At 38.7% G+C, this 16,616-nt stretch overlaps 1 long non-coding RNA gene across 1 annotated transcript; it reads left to right on the top strand.

Moving 5' to 3' along the window:
* The first annotated feature begins 1,760 nt into the window (after window positions 1–1,760).
* Window positions 1,761–15,828, top strand: LOC311608331. Its single transcript, XR_014782910.1, has 3 exons — window positions 1,761–1,887; window positions 6,578–6,677; window positions 15,412–15,828. It is a non-coding gene; the product is annotated as an uncharacterized lncRNA (long non-coding RNA).
* The last annotated feature ends 788 nt before the right edge of the window (window positions 15,829–16,616 follow it).

Here is a 16,616-nt window from a genome sequence, read left to right as displayed (position 1 = left end):
TTTTATATGTCTTATATGTTAACATCAAAAGACATCTTGTCTACTCTATATTTATACAGATAATATTTAGACTTTTTGTGGCAATTTACAAGAATTCCTATCACACTGTGTCTTGTTAAACCTGATTATTTCCAACCTGATTCTATATATCTATTGTGCCATCTAGTACATTATTAGATAAAGTCCATGTTAATGCAATGTTTCTCTTAGGAAAAGTATGAAGTGAATTTCCACGGCTTTAAACTGACTATGTGGAATTATCTTTGGATCAAAAAAAGCATTTATTTATGAATCAACTATTTAATACCTTTAATAGAATAATAATCTCCTTTTGGAGGTCAGAGTTCGTGATTTTTTTCTACAATATAACTATGTCATCTACATTTTCAAGTTTATTGACCTTGAGTGATTCAAAGTATCTTAGTATCTCTGTGCCTCCACTCCACACTGTCTCGCATTTCTTTACTCTTTACTGCTGTTTACTTTTGTGCTGTTCATATTTTTCTCCTGACAAATTTTCATAGATGCTTACCAACTTTGTTATAAGATAATTAACTCTCAGCTTTGTCTTCTATATTACATTTATTCTCTGATCAATTTTGTTATCCTTATTTTTTTTTTCTGAGGCTGATAAGTGAAAAGCTAATTTCTCTATCTGTCAAGCCAACTCAAGAAAGGTTTTGTTGGGAATTTAGAATCAAACAGTGGCACTTTTTAAATATAAACTACCTTATTACAAGAAACTCACACACACAAAAAAACCACTTCACAGCTAGATAAAGGTAGCCACTCAACACTTGCCAGTCTCATATGCTATATGCTAATGAGGGTCTCTACAATTAAATGGCTGTTCTGGACCTGTGGAGCTTCACTTATGGCTTTATTACCTCAGTCCCAATCATCTTCCTCTACATTTATCCACTACAAGACAAAAAAAAATTTTTAAATGACAAAGTTGAAACTAGAAGGACAATCTTCTTTATGTCCCTCTCAGTACTGTGCCCCAGTCCTGGATCACGTCTTTCCTTCACATACTGCTACTCTTCCTTGGTCTCCTCCTAAATGTCACACACCACCAACATTCCAAGCTGCAAACCTGGCCCACTCTTCCTCCCTTTTTCTGCTCCTCCAACGTTTCTCTTGCACCGCTACTCTCCAAGTGGTAAGGAGAAAAAAAAAAATCAACTCAGTATGGAGGATGATCTGAGAACTTTCAGTACTTAGAATGACTAGAAGTTTCTTAGATCTACAGTGGGAGACGTGGCAGTAAAATATCTGAATCTACAGGAAGAGAATTGAATATGTAAAGAATGTGACTCTAAGGTACAGCTGTCTCATGCGTTGGCACATTTTGATGAAGACATTGAGAGAGAGAGAGATATAATATCCTATTAAAGGAAATAACGAACTGAATGATAAATGTAACATCTGTTAAGGAGGATGGCAACTGCTTAGCAGCCATATCCTGCAGTGTGATAATGTGAGTTCAGGGTTCCCAAACCTGATTTTTTTTTTCAAACCTGATTTTTTTTAAAGGAGCCAGAAATCCATTTCTGGGGGGCGGGGAGTCCTGTTTGGAGCTTCCAATTTCAAAACGTTAGTTTAAAACTAACATTTGAAGCATTGTAAAAAGCCAAATGAAGCGTTGCCATGAAAAAATTCCATCCTATAGGCTGAGTCTAGGAGTTCTGTGGCACAGTTCATGGACCACAAGGCATCTATGGCAACAGAACATTATAGACATCACAGATCCCACCGTAGGGCCCACAGGAAAGAACAGCAGTTCAACATTTCAGGACAACCCTTATCTTAACATATCGTCTGTTCTTCAGGATGAGCTGCTCCTGTTGCCGCACCCACACCGTGTTCGCCACAGCAGACAGGAAGGTAAAGTTGGCCTAACCCAACACTGGCAGCCACCAGTACAATCACTCACTTCAGTGTGGGCCTCATTCGAAAGGACATTTTGAAGGAAGTAAATTGTACAAATCAAACATATAATCATTATTATGTGGGTTTGGCATCTGCTTCAAGAGAGTTGGCATTTCTCTGATTTCACTGGGAGAGCAGTAGTCCATCATCCACGCTTCTAGTAAGATGTGCAACTAGTAACAGCCTAGTAACATCTGCAAATCAATACAAGCATGTACACACATATACATATATGCATACATACATGAACATATCTACATTGTACATAAACGCAATCTCACATGAAACCCTAAAACCCCAAGCAAAAACAAAATCATTATGCTGCAACATAAAATGTGCACAAACTAGGACTTAGACGTTTCAGAGTCAGTGCTGCCCAGTCTTTCAGTGGGTTCTTGGACACTTGGTTCCTTCATTTGTGTACAAAGAGGAGAAAAAACCTTTTTCCATATGGGAGCTTTACTTATAATCCCAAGCCACACAGAACAGACATTTTGACTTATATGCAAAAGACTTGTGGTCTCTACAAAACTTTTCTAATTTCTCTTTGGGCTCAGATGAAGCCATAGATAAATATGCATACATGCACTGTATAAATTGTGTCATATGTTTCTGAGTGTTTACTTTCTCTTACTCACCAGCAGTAAAACCACAACACAGGCCTAAGGTTTAAGGAGTATGAACAATGTGTTTCACCACATTCAATATTTCTCTTTTCTTTAACTCTGTCCGGTTCAAACACACACATTGCATGCACTGCACATATTGCAGTTTTGTTGTAATAAAATAGGGCCTTTCGGAATCCAGACTTCAGTTGCATTTTATTTTTTAATTTGTATGTGCTAAAAACATGTAAATACTAGAAATCTAGTCAACTGAATCTTTAGGGCTTTTCTGATTACATTCTATTCATTTTTATTGTTTACATTAATAGATTTGCACATTTATCGAAAATCTGTTCCCAATCGCACCCAGGAATCCATGCTACACCAAGGACTCTGAGTCCCTAAAGTCAGACCAAGATACTACTGGAGCAGCTGCTTTCCTTGTTCCAATGTGCTACCCCTACCCTCTCCTCACCCCACCTTCAGCTCCCCACTTCCACACCCACATCAACCCAACCCATCCCACCTTTGTCAAGAAGGCAGAAGCATGTAATAGGAACATCTCCACTTACAAGAATGACTTGGGCTTCTGAGCAACTAGATTATTATTTCCTGGTTCTTCTTGTCTCCTTGTCTCCACATTTCTATCTTTCTTTCAGTTCTTCCTGCTAAATATTTTCATCATGTTAACATTAGATGTAGCCACGAGTGATGGTTTATATTGTCAATTTGACAGGTCTTGAACCAATAAACAGATAAAGCCTGAGCACACCTGTAGGAGGGTTATCTAGACTAAGCTAATTAAAGTGAAAGATACCCCTGAGTGTGGGCAGCACCATTGCTGGGTGCTGGGGTCCAGGACTGAATACAAAGGAGAAATCTGACGGAAAACACACAGTTGTTACTCTCTGCTCCTTGGCTATCAATGTGCTATGACCAACCACCTCATCCTCCTACAATCAAAATGTCCACTGCTACAATAGACTGTGAGCCAGAATAAACCCCTTCTCCCTTCATTTGCTTAGGTCACGCTATGATATGACCACAACAGAAAAAGTAACAAATGTGCCATGTGACCTACTTTAGCCAATGAGAGACAGGTAGAAATAAGAATGAAGCCACTCTAAACTTACAGTATCATCCCACTTATCCTCTTCAGTTTGTAGGGTAAATAAGTCTTCCCCTAGCAGCTTCTACTTGGTGAAGTGAGCACATTAATTGCCATACACAGAGAGGCTCAAGTCGAAGAAACTAGGTACACTTAGACCCTGCTTTCAACAGGTACTGATCAGATCAACCAATCTCCCTCTGAGACCCATGGGCATGAGAGGAAGTGGCTACTCCTATAATCATCAGGATAATTTGTGACTCACTGAAAGCCAATTCACGCAGGACAACAACTCGCTAAGACCATCTACTATTTTCTCTTCGTTCTAACATCATTTGATTACAAAAAGTGGGCATCCATGCTTTCTACATAGAAATTAAGCTCAGACTTTAATGTTCTTTTGTGTTTTTATGAATCATTAAAGATGTATATATCACTGATGGCTTGAGAGATATCCCAGCTGCTAAGATCACAAGATCCTCTTGTAGGGGATCCAGACTCAGCTCCCAACACTAAGATGGTGGCTCATGTCCATCTGTAACTCCAGTTCTAGGGCATCCCACAGCCTCTTCTGACCTCCCCCAGGCACTGCATACATGCACCACACATACATATATGCAGGCAAAACACTCACAACACTCATAACACAAAAATAAATGTTTTAAATATATATATCATTAAGAAACATTTTCATCTGAATTGATCCTGTGCCATTTATTTAAATATACCTGGAGATTCACAAATGAAAGCAGACAAGTGAAAGAATAAGGAAAACATGAATATTTAGGTCACACAACAGCACAACTTTTTTTCAAAACAGAAACAGATTGTTGTAAAGAATCCAGCAATTTTGGTGGACGCGCTTTTCAGCAGAAGCATGTTTTCCATTAACTTAAATACTGTGTTAACCTCAGTCTGAAATGCGCTTTCCTAAACTAAGTACAGAATTTATAGTTTTGCAAAATCATGTCTGCCTACATTCAAATGTGCAAAAGATCTGATGCCAATGGCTCTGTCCCATGTGACATTAAAAGTGCCTCTTAGTTTTATTTCGTGAGAGTAAAATGAAAACAACTTATGGAAGTGTGTATTCTTTCACTCAACCAAACCCTGTAGCCACATGTGCTATCTTTTAGAGTTCTGGAGTGTTCTTTCCTGCCTCGATGCTATGTACTGTCTAGAGGTTATAAGAATATGATTTCTCTCTATTGAAACCTTTCATGAAGAACACACACATGGGCAGCTTCTGTCACCCCAAGAATCTTGGTAGCTGACATTGCATGAAAGCATCTTTTAAACTAGTGACTCTGTCAAGTGTCACAGAAGAGCTGTCCTGTTGGAAAGAGACATGATGGCTTGAAGTTTATGGCTATTCACCTTCTAGACCTTAAGTTAATGGAAGCACCCTGCTGTGGAGCCTAGAGATGTGTTGTCTATAGCAAAAAAAAAGGAGCCTTTGTGAGGGAACTCTGCTACAGAGACTATGACCTGTGTACTATATCTTTGCCTTGTAAGAAACCAAATAGATGAGGAAACTGTTAGTCACATCTTAGGAAGAACATGTGAGCACACAGTGAGGGAATGAAAAAGGAGTGGAGGGAGCAAGGAAAGGAAAAGATCCAGTGTGCTAATGCCAGCACACATCCTCCCTTTTAGGCAAAGTCTCCTGTTGGATCTTGAAGAGGGAAAAGACTCAGCTTTAGAGGTAAATAAAATCCAATCCTAATTGACTATAAAGTCAATCATGTAATAGCCTAGATGAAGTTATTTCCAAGCATGGAGAATTGTGACAGTAAATAGCAGTCTGTGAGACTGGTAGGAGGAGTGAAGGGTAAATTACCTACTGCTCATCATGTGTTGAGAAGATTCAGCCTGCTTAATGCAATTTCCCAAAATGCTGAACTCAATATAGCAACACCAGAGACATGACCCTTCCATAAATCTCATTTACACTCTTAGTCACTAGGATGTTTGGCTTCTTTAATTACATCTGACTGTTGCTTCCACCATCACAAACATAATCATCTGAATCATTTCCACTACTCTCTGGAAATGTTGGTTCCAATGGCACATATGAATTCTGCCACCGTGCTAATATTATGATTTCATTTACAAAACTTTTAAGCCAATATATGACCTTTCCTATTATTTCCTTGGAAACCAAAATTACAAAGTCTAGACTTTATTCATGCTACAATAGAGAAGAAAAACTCTAGACCCGTGGGTCACATGACCAATCATAACCACATCAAAAGTACACACTTTTTTGAGCATCACAGCACATGTGGTAGAAAGAGGCCCCCATGCAAAGTAATCACCCCAGGATGAAGCATAACCTCAAATTGTGGCCATTCCTTTTCTCCAGTTCTCTTTCAGTCTCAAAAAATAAATTTTAAACTTTGTGGAACTTCCTCAGGCTGAGTCCTATCCTCATCTCTCCCATGTTTTTCCCACCCTTTGTCTCATTCAAAAGAGCAATTGCCAGTGTGTCACTCTATAAAGTCTTTTGTGTGTCATCAGTGTGCCATGGTTCCCTTAGAAGTTTACAAAGACGGAGAAAAATAGTATTTGCCATCATATTTCCCACCAAGTAGATGGTATACCATTACAAGGAGAATTTCATCTCCCATAATCAAGAAGACTATTGAAATGAATCCTCAGGTAGAAAACAGATGCATATGCCACTGGCCTATCAGAAGTGTGTAAGGGTTTTTTTTTCCATTGAGATGGATTAAAAGAAAAGGGGTCCCCATAGGCTCATATGTGTGAATGCTTGATTCCCAGGCAGTAAAATTCTTTGAGAAGGATTCTAAGGTATGGCCTTATTACAGTATGCATGGCCTAGTTGAAAGTGTGTCACTGGGGGTGAGTTTTGATGTTGCAAAAACCCAACCACGCCCAGTGTCTCTCTCTTCCTGTTTGTTGCCTACAGATCAGGATGTAATCTCCATCTGTTTATTCAGCACCAGATCTGCCTTCCTGCCTGCCATGACAGTTCCTGCTTGAGGATCATGGACTAAGCCTCTGAAGCTGTAAGACCCCAGTTAAATGTTTTCTTGTATAAGTTGACCTGGTTGTGGTGTTTCTTCACAGTAATAGGATAATGACTAAGATACTTAGTGAGTACATACAAGTTTGGGGCAAGAACTTAATTCTCTGACAAAGAAAGAAGAGACGAGTCCTCTTTGATGTGGGCTCCTCATAATTCTTCAAACAGTGATAGTCTCTCTCATCTTATAAAATCAAAGTCTAACATCTAAAGGCAATAGTTTGGGTGTGAGGTCTGACTTTCATACGAACTCTGGTGCCCCATTTCTGACCACATTCCCTTGATGGGGAGGCCTGGTGGCAATCAGAGGAAGGATAACAGGTCACCAAGAAGAGACTCAATACCCTATGAGCCTATTGAGGGGGAGGAGGTCCCTCTCAGTCACAGACATGGGGGAGAGGAGTAGGGGGGAAGGAGGAGGGAGGGAGGAATAGGAGGATACAAGGGATGGGATAACAATTTAGATGTAATATGAATAAATTAATAAAATATTAAAAATAAAAAATAAAAGATAAAAAAATAAAGGCAATAGTTTAAAGTAATGCTATATTAGTAGATTTTCCAAAACACTGGGCTATCTCAGATATCCTGCAGGATCACTTTCTTTGGCTTCCACTCTCTCTTTCCATCTCTCTCCATTTGCTTTAATTAAATAAGTAAGAAGTGCAAAGTTATACTAAGTCTCAACTGTGTCTCCACCTGTTTTAATTTACCAGTTCCCAGAAATACAATCTTTCCAACTTCAAACGACCACATAGTCTACCACAGTCTCAATACTGTTTAAAAGTCCAAATTTCAAAGTCTTTTCTGAGATTCAAGGCGATCTCTTAACTATAATCCACTGCAAAATAAAAATAAAAAAGCAGATCACGTACTTCCAACATACAATGGCACAGAACACGTACTCTCACTTCAAAAGAGGGGGAGGGGAGCATAGTGAGAAAATGCTGAGCCAAAACAAGACCTTGATCATCGAAGAGATGCTGATGCTCTTGAGCTCCTACCCCAGCTCCCGCTGCATGAGCGAGAGTATCATCTTCCCCTGGGTCGGGAATGTAATCTAGACCGTGGCCTGCTTCTTCTTCAACGGCTACAGCGATGACAGTCATAAGCATAAATGTCCCTTTTCGCCACATTCGTAGCATCTATCATTAGGATCAAAGGGACGACAGGCAGGTGGCCTATCAAAATGAGACCTCCGAGGCACGCCTGTAGATAGTTGAAGCCTCACTCAAGAACCACAAATCACCTTCCCATCCAGTCCTCTAACTGCCTCTTCTGCATCTCTAGGATCTTCAAATTCCACAAAGGCACCTGGAGGATTGCTGGCAATCCATACAGTTCTTAAGGGCCCATAGTAACTGAATGTCCTTTCTGTTGTTGTTGAGGATTTTTTGTTTGTTTGTTCTGGTTTGTTTTGTTTTGTTTTGTCGTTTTGGTTTGTTTTGGTTTGGTTTGGTTTGGTTTGGTTTTTCAAGACAGGGTTTCTCTGCGTAGCCTTGGCTGTCCTGGACTTGCTTTGTAGACCAGGCTGGCCTAGAACTCACAGCGATCTATCTGCCTCCCTAGCGCTGGGATTAAAGGTGTGCACCACCACCGCCCAGCTACTGAATGCCCTGTCTAACTCTTGCTTTACCAGCAGCAGTTCCTAGGTTCCCAACATCTACCTTGGTTTCTCCTCCACACCACCCATAATGTGGCATGATGGCAGCCACATACTCAGCTCTAGTCCACAGTGCTCCAAGAGCAAGTAGCACGGAAGCAGCAATGCAACCTCCCTCACCAACAGTCCTGGTGGCACTCAAGGTCACACCTCCTAATCCCTCCCAAGTAGTCCCATTCCATGGTGACTAAGATTCAAACACAGAGCCTAGAGAGGCAATTCTTACTCCAATCCACACAAAAGGGAACTGAGAGCCACTTTATCATTCCATCGTTTGAGAATGTGTTTGCATAGAGGCAAACAGAACACTATCTTTCTCTTCTTTCAGATGATTTTCAATTTAGGACATTGATCCCCTAATATCTTACAATAATGAGTTAATTTTTAATGTTTTGATGAATGTAAGTACTTGCAATGTAGTAGGCACTTATAACCGTTGCTGTAACAAAACACCTAATAAGGCATAAGTAGACAGGAAAAGAATTTACTTTGACTTACAGGTCAAAGCAATACAAACCATCATGGTGGGAAAGGAACGTTAGCAGTGACATGAGGCAATTGGTCATGTTGCATCCACAGGAAGCAGAGATACTGAATGCTGGTACCCAGCTTTTTCCCCCTTTTTATGAAGTGAGGACCCCAGCACATAAAATGGTACCACCCACACTCATAGTAGGTCTTTCTCTTCAATTAAGTTGATCTAGAAGCTCCCTCACAGAAATGTTTACAGGGGTTGGTTTCTACGATGAGAAAACCTTGTCAAGCTGACAATGAGGAGTAACCATCATACACCTCTATAAAAATCTTCATTAAAGTCAAACTGTGACAGAATTGGACCAAGAAATGGCTTTTTAAAGATGGATGGGTCCTGAAATCTTTTCCTAAGAGCATGAGGGTTTCTGAGGCTTCCTTGAAATCTGCTCCACCCAGGTGCTCCCGGCTGAGTTCATATAAAAGACTTCCTGGTTTCTTTTACTGGGAAATAGTATTTCTGTTTCACACTCTGACTAAAAGCAGAATTACTGATATTTTTTAAAACTGGAACAAACTTGGTTTGCCGATATAAGATAGTGACACTACTGTGACTCAGCTGCAGACAGTATAAACAACAGTACTGCAATATCATGATTGGACCCAGCAGGCAAAACTAATGCATTCTACTCTTTGGACATGACCTATGAATATCTAATGAGATAACATCATTAGATTTTAGATTAGGATTTTTGAAGACTTTTGAAGTTTTTATAATTTCAGAAAACATAGATTTTCACTAACAAAGTTTTGAGCTGGCAGGGGAAAATGTGCATCTTTTCAATTTTTTTGAAATTCCCATAAAATTCCCAATTTTATGATAGAGAATATAAAAGTTTTTAAAGTCTTACATATCCCTATTGTTCTCTTAAGGTTCCCAAACTATTAATTCAGGAATATAACAAAGTGGCTATATATGAAAGCTTAAGAACTGAAACTATAAGGCAGGCATGGTAGTGTACACCTGTAATCCAAGCACTTTGGGGAAACAGAGGCAGCCAGGCCTCTGTGAGTTTGAGGCCAGCCTGTTCTACAAAGTGAGTCCAAGGCAGTCAAGGCTATACACAGAGAAGCCCTGTCTTGGGGTGTGGGGAGAGGGAAGAACTGAAATTATAGTCACTATTTGAAACCAACTTTATATTGAAGCATTGTGTCACCTGTTTTAGTACATCACAACTGACCTCTACGATTTCCTTCATTCTTGAGCATTGTGGGGTTCCACATATATTATAAATGCATTTTGGGAGACATCTTAATGACCATTACTCCAAATACCTAGTAGAGGATAGGAAATAGAATGAAAGGGGGAAATTAGAAATATATCCCAATAATTTTCCGTAAATATGTAATTGCAGTATAGAGAAATGTAATTCTGACAAAGCAACTTAGCACACAGTTGTAATCTCAACATTCAGGGGACTAAATAGAGGAGGAGAGTGAGAGTTCTAGACCAGGGCTGGAAAGATGGCTCAGAGATTAAGAGCACTGACTATTCTTCTTAAGGTCCCCAGCACCCACATGGTGGCTCACAACCATCTACAACTAGAGAGTTCTAGACTTGAGTCTTGGCTTGGCTACTAGTGAAATGCTGTCAAAGAGGACAGAGAGATGGGAGGATGGAAGGAGAGGGGGAAGAATGGGAAGAAGAGACAAAAAAGGGGGAAGGAAGGGAGGGAAGGTGAGAAAGGGAGGAGGAAGCAGAGACGGAGTCAGTGCAATAATTTTTAAAATATTGCCATGTAATCAACAGTTAAAAATCATATAATAGAAATCCATGTGTTCATATCATATATGTTTTTATATAGGACAAGAAAAGGAAAGATAGGGAATATAGGAGAGAATTCTTATCATTAAAATGTATTATAAAAATAGCCAGTGGTGTCTTATAAAGGGGTAAAATCAATTGTTAATGGTATTTTAATGTACTTTGATTGTTTATATTATAGTAATTTAGTAATTTAATAAACCTATTTATGCTCATAAGTTTTTAATAAAAGTTAAAATCCATAAACCTATGTTCTACATGGAGGCATGTGCATAAATGTTATAGCAATATTATTCGTTATAATCCAAAGTGCAAACACATAAATATGAAATGACTGATAAAGGCTTCATACAACTCAGCATATTCAAAAAGTAAATTATCATTCTACAATAAAATAAAGAACTGATACACACCAAAGCAAGATGAACTTTGAAACAGTATTCTAAGTGGGAGCATCCAGCTACTAAAGACTTCTTGTTGGATGTTTGCATCTATAGGTCCAGAATTGGCAAATTCATGGAGGCTGGAAACAGACTAGTCTCTTGCCAGGGACTCTGGGAGGAGGGGATGAGATATAGATAATAATGAGTTTTGGTTTTCTTTGTAGCCTGATGGGAATGTTCTGGTATTAGAACATTCCAGAGTTTTCTAATAATGGTTGCACAACTTTATAAAATTTCTAAAAACTATTGACATGAATATTTTCAAAGAGAAGTTTTTGTGGTGGTGAATTACATGTCCAGTGAAAATAAAATATATATTATATATGCATAATATGAACCCTCATGGTTCATTCAGCAAGTAGTTGGTTTCTGTCAGGCACTACAGAAAGGAGAAAGTAAGAATGGCGAGTAACACCTTGACAAAGAGAGTGGCATTTGCAAATGGTCTTGGGCATAGATAGATGTTACTCTCTGCCAAAGTTTTATCATGGAATCCAAGTTATTAAAGCTAATGCTGTCACAGCAATAAAGGTTTGGTTGCTATTCAATACAACATTTTTAACTAAAGAAGCATTTGCCTTGAGGCCAGAAGAATGTGAATCTAAAATTTTCTGCCAAATACTGGGTATTCATAATCCTCAAAAGATACAGAGTTTTGTCGTTTTCTTAATCAAAATCTCTGGTTCTCCTTTGGTGTGTTCACTCTGCAGCAGTAATGTTAAAAGAAGAGCAACTAGGCAAGCCACAGCCTGCTGAGGGTAAGAACACTTTTATCTTTCAGGAATCACATCATTTTGCATTCTCAGGACATGCAGAAAAACATGCCCTCTTCCTTGAGTTAAACAGAAATAGCCCTTGTCAGACCAGCTGGTTTATATAACACCCCTCACTCTTGAGTATGGCAGTAGCGTGTCTCCAATCTCATCCATCAGCAATCAAGTACATCAGTCATCTTTCATGTACTGTCAGAAAGTTTGAAGGCCTCATTTGTTCTTATTACTCATTGTTTAACTAAATTAACATTCAACATGGATTTTACATGTCTACATTTGTAATATCAAAGAGAGTCTTGCTTTCAAAATATTTTCAGAAAATACAGCAACCTAAAGATTAATTTACTAACCTAGGAATAGTGTTTGACATGAATTAAGTACGAGTAATTATCAGATATTATACACTTAGCCATGTGACATGATCAGTGTTCAAAGACAGAGTACTTCTTGTAATCACCAGCCTGGTCAACATTCTGGGGACACTTGGGTTTCTCAAGAGCATTGGACAATTATGCCAAGTACACTGTGGAGTTTCCTTTCTGTCTTCCCTCAATTCTTTCAGTGCCTGAAATATAGCCTTAGCCTGAATCACAGAATTTTTGGAGGAAGGTCTTATAGATCTCTGTGCCATTGCCTTGTTTAAATAAAACAAGTATCACCTTCAAATATTCTACATAGTATGAGGGGAACACCAGTGAAGGATGCTAGATCACCTCCCAGTATAATGCTATGAGGTCATTGGCACATCCTAAGCCTCCCATTAAAATTCTCTAAAAGTCCCCTTGACTTATCCCTGGTTAATCTTAAATCTTTAGAGCAGCACTCAGACAGCTATCATCTGGCTTCCATCTTGCCTTCCTGTCCACTTCTCTCTTCCACTTTTCTTGACACTCTGAAATGCAGCTGTATTTTAATTTCTCAAACATTCAATCCTTTCTCCTCCCTCAACCTATTCACACTTTCACCTAATCTCTTCCTAGATCTCCAAATGATTTCTACTTTGTTATTCTTTCAAGATCTTGGGCCTGGGGAGATGGCTGAATGATTAAGAGAGCTTGTTATTAAAGCAGAGGACTTGAATCCTATTCCTAACACACACATAATAGCTCACAACCACTCAAATTGGCAGCTCAGTAGGGATACAACACCTCCTTCTGACATCTTTGGGCACCAAGCACACACAGGCTACACAGCCATATATAGCATAAAGTAAATAATTCTAAAGGTTTTCAAATAATTTTATGTGCATTGGTTTGAGGCCAGGCTGGCTGTTTTGTAACTTGCTATGTACATCAGGCTGGCCTCAAATTTATAAGAAATCCACCTACTTCTATGTCCTGAGTCTACACTCTAGCAGTTTTTTTGTTTGTTGGTTTGTTTGTTTGTGTTCTGTGTTTGTTTTCTTAACCACCTTTAGACATAATTATCTCAAAACTTTAAATAGATTAAAATAAGAACTCAGTTAAGATAATACTGAGCATATTATTTGTACATTAGGAGATACTGGCATTGCACTTACAATTACTAGAGTTACAACCATGTGCAGGAATATAGGCTTGGTTCCAACTCTTTCTTTTTTTAAATGTTATTAATTTATTCATATTACATCTCAATGGTTATCCCCTCTCTTGTATCCTCCCATTCCTCTCTCCCTCCCGTTTTCCCCTTACTCCCCTCCCCTGTGACTGTGACTGAGGGGGACTTCCTCCCCCTGTATATGCTCATAGGGTGTCAAGTCTCTTCTTGGTAACCTGTTGTCCTTCCTCTGAGTGCCACCAGGTCTCCCCATCCAGGCTCCAACTCTTTCAAGAAGCTGTTCTTTCATTTCCAAAACGTTGGAAAATAAAAGCAGTGAAAATTGGCTGTAAGTAGTGAAGTTAATTCAATGAACCTTCGGAAGCTGTAAATAAGATTCAAAATTGAACACACACACACACACACACACACACACACACACACACACACACACACAAAGATGGTGAAAACTGACTCCCTCACTCCATCTTTTAGCATCTTTTAGGACAACTTCACTAACTGAGATGCCCAACCAATTTAGTTTAAGCCAAGCACTGAACCAGGCTTTCTTGGATTAGGATTTGTTTTTGTTGTTGGCCTCCAACTCATGACCTTCCTGTCTCAGGCGTGCTGGCATTGCAGGTGGTCCAGCTAAGCCAATCATCAATCATGAACATGTATAACAACATCCACTTAGGAGGACAATGAGAACTCAAAGTGAACTTATCAGAAGTTACGTTACTCCATGTTTTTCTACATATTTTTTAATCATATAAACAAAAACATATGTGTCCAAGTGAATTTTCCATCTCCAAAATGTTCATCACCTAACAATACATATATTATATTGTTATTGCTGGAAGTCATCTTCTAGGAAGTGGCCTTCAGTATTACTCTTTGAACCACAAGAGAAAATCTAAATTTTAGCATATAAATTATAATTTTAGGTTATAAATTAACCTTTAATAAAATTGTGTATGATTGTCTCTGTACATTCGTGCTACTGCTAAAAAATTCTTTAATCTGAGTAGTAGAAATTATTTCTCATGGTTTTAGAGGCAGATAAATCCAAAACTGGTTCACAGACAAAGCCCTATAAGTGTAGCCTCACTTGAGTGGAAAAGGAAAATGTCTGCCTAGTTCTATCAATCCAGTTCATGAGTTTAGTGCACACTCTTTTCACGAATCCAGAGCACTCACAACTTTGCCTCCCCAAATATGACCTCTTAATATGATCACATTGAGTTTCACTCCTTGACTTATCTGGGGAAATACACGTATCCAAACCACAGCAATGACCTACTCTAGTTCTAACCATGCCTGAATTTCACCATCAGAGACCGGAGGATATTCAAATAATATGCACAGTATGTAAGTAATGTGTAATGTTAGAAACCTTTAATCTTCAGAGATGAAATCTCTTGCAGTTGTTCTAAGGAAAACCATGCTCATTGCTTTACAATAATGCGTGTATGTATGTATGTCTGAGGACATACAGTGATCCTAGAATATGTTGAAATACTTTTTTCAAAATTTTTTACAACCCTCCATACCTCCTGCCTAGCATATTGGGGATTATGACACTCATTTTGTGGATATCAAGCACAGTCATGTGACTTATTACAGCCAATAAAATGTGAATCGAATTGTCAGGGCCACCTACTGACCCAAATCCAGGAGCTTTTGTGTACAGTTGTGGCATTAACTAATGTTCTGTCCCAGCTAGAATAAAGAGAACACAGAAGAGAGCTCTCACCTAGCCACACTCAATGTATGACACAGTAATAAATACATCTCTGCTGCTAAAGTCACCTGAAGAGTTTTTGTGATCACTTGACACTGCATCATAACTTAGCTTAAACTGATCACAACAGTGTTTTCAGGTACCTGTCAATGCTCACCAGAGAAGCTTCTGTTTGCCTTAGATGATGATTGATGCAGAGATGTACCACTGACCAAAGCTCGGAGAAGAGTGCAGAACCGTTATCCCTAAAGGGAACTGATATATTTCACTCCCTCCTCTGAAGGTCTGGCAATCAAGCAGAAGAAATGGTGGAAAGAGTGTTAAAGCCAGAGGCAGTAAATGACGACAAGGAACAGTGGCTTCTAGACATGGCTTACAGCTCATGTGAACTCAGAGCAGTTAAGCAGAATGCACAAGACCTGTACAAGACCAAGCAAGGCAAAATCTCAGCATGAAGAGGGAAACTGGACATGATGCCCTTCCTGCCACCCGCAGAAGAGCTGTTGGTAATTGTTAGTTGCTGGGGAAGGAAGAGTCAATTTTCTCAAAGATTGAAGACTCTGAAATTGACCACTCTAGCAGAAGACCACACATCCAAGAATATTTGGATAGAATAAGTTGGCCTTGATGGAGGTATCTCGGGGGATACACACAACCAGGTGAGAAGGAAAATATGTGGATTTTGGAATAGATATGGGAATGAGGGTGAATATGATCAAAACTCAAAGAACTAAAAAATAAAATAATGCCTTTTGATAGGGAAAAGGGATTAAAAGTGATTTTAAAATTAAATCAACTTCATTATAACATTAATATTTAATGACCCTTCTTTTTCATTAATCCCCAAGAAACAAGTCTTAGCAGTTATACTAGACATGTATATACTACAGAATTTACTCTAATAATATCTCTAAATATGCAGCTATCTTAAAGAAGATGGTACAGTATAATTATCATAAATCAATGTCATGGGGAATGAAGGGTGAAAGCAAACACCAAGCTATATCAGGCCCAATGATGTAACTGTGCTATAAAGCACTTGGTATCTAAATGAAAGCACACATTAATCAGATCTCAGATAAGCTGAGCTCAGAAGACTATGTTTACTCACTAAGAATATGCTTACTCTGAAGCTATAAACATTCTTTTGAAATGATTTCTTAAAGCTAAACAAAATTTAGGTAGTCAAAAGCCATTGGATGATCACCACATAATTTTCCAAAATACAGTGACATTAATCAGATCATCATGACAGAAGGGACAATGTAGGTGACCCTGTAACCACATATGGAAAAAATAATAAATAAACTGAAATTGCTAAAGAAGATGTTGAAGGATATAAGTTGAAACAAAACGTGTAGCTATTTGTTTCAGCTTATTGAGTTTAAATGTCCTTAGAAGGGATACTGATACAGAAGCAAACAAAAACAGAAAACCCATTTTAATTACCATTGACTTTAGAGGCTTGAGAAAGGTAAAAGCCATACT

The sequence above is a fragment of the Acomys minous genome, assembly GCF_964271855.1.
Source record: "Acomys minous genome assembly, chromosome: 11".
In the NCBI taxonomy this organism is placed as follows: Eukaryota; Metazoa; Chordata; class Mammalia; order Rodentia; family Muridae; genus Acomys; species Acomys minous.
Note: the sequence above shows the minus strand (reverse complement) of the source record. Positions and strands in the feature narration are given on the sequence as shown.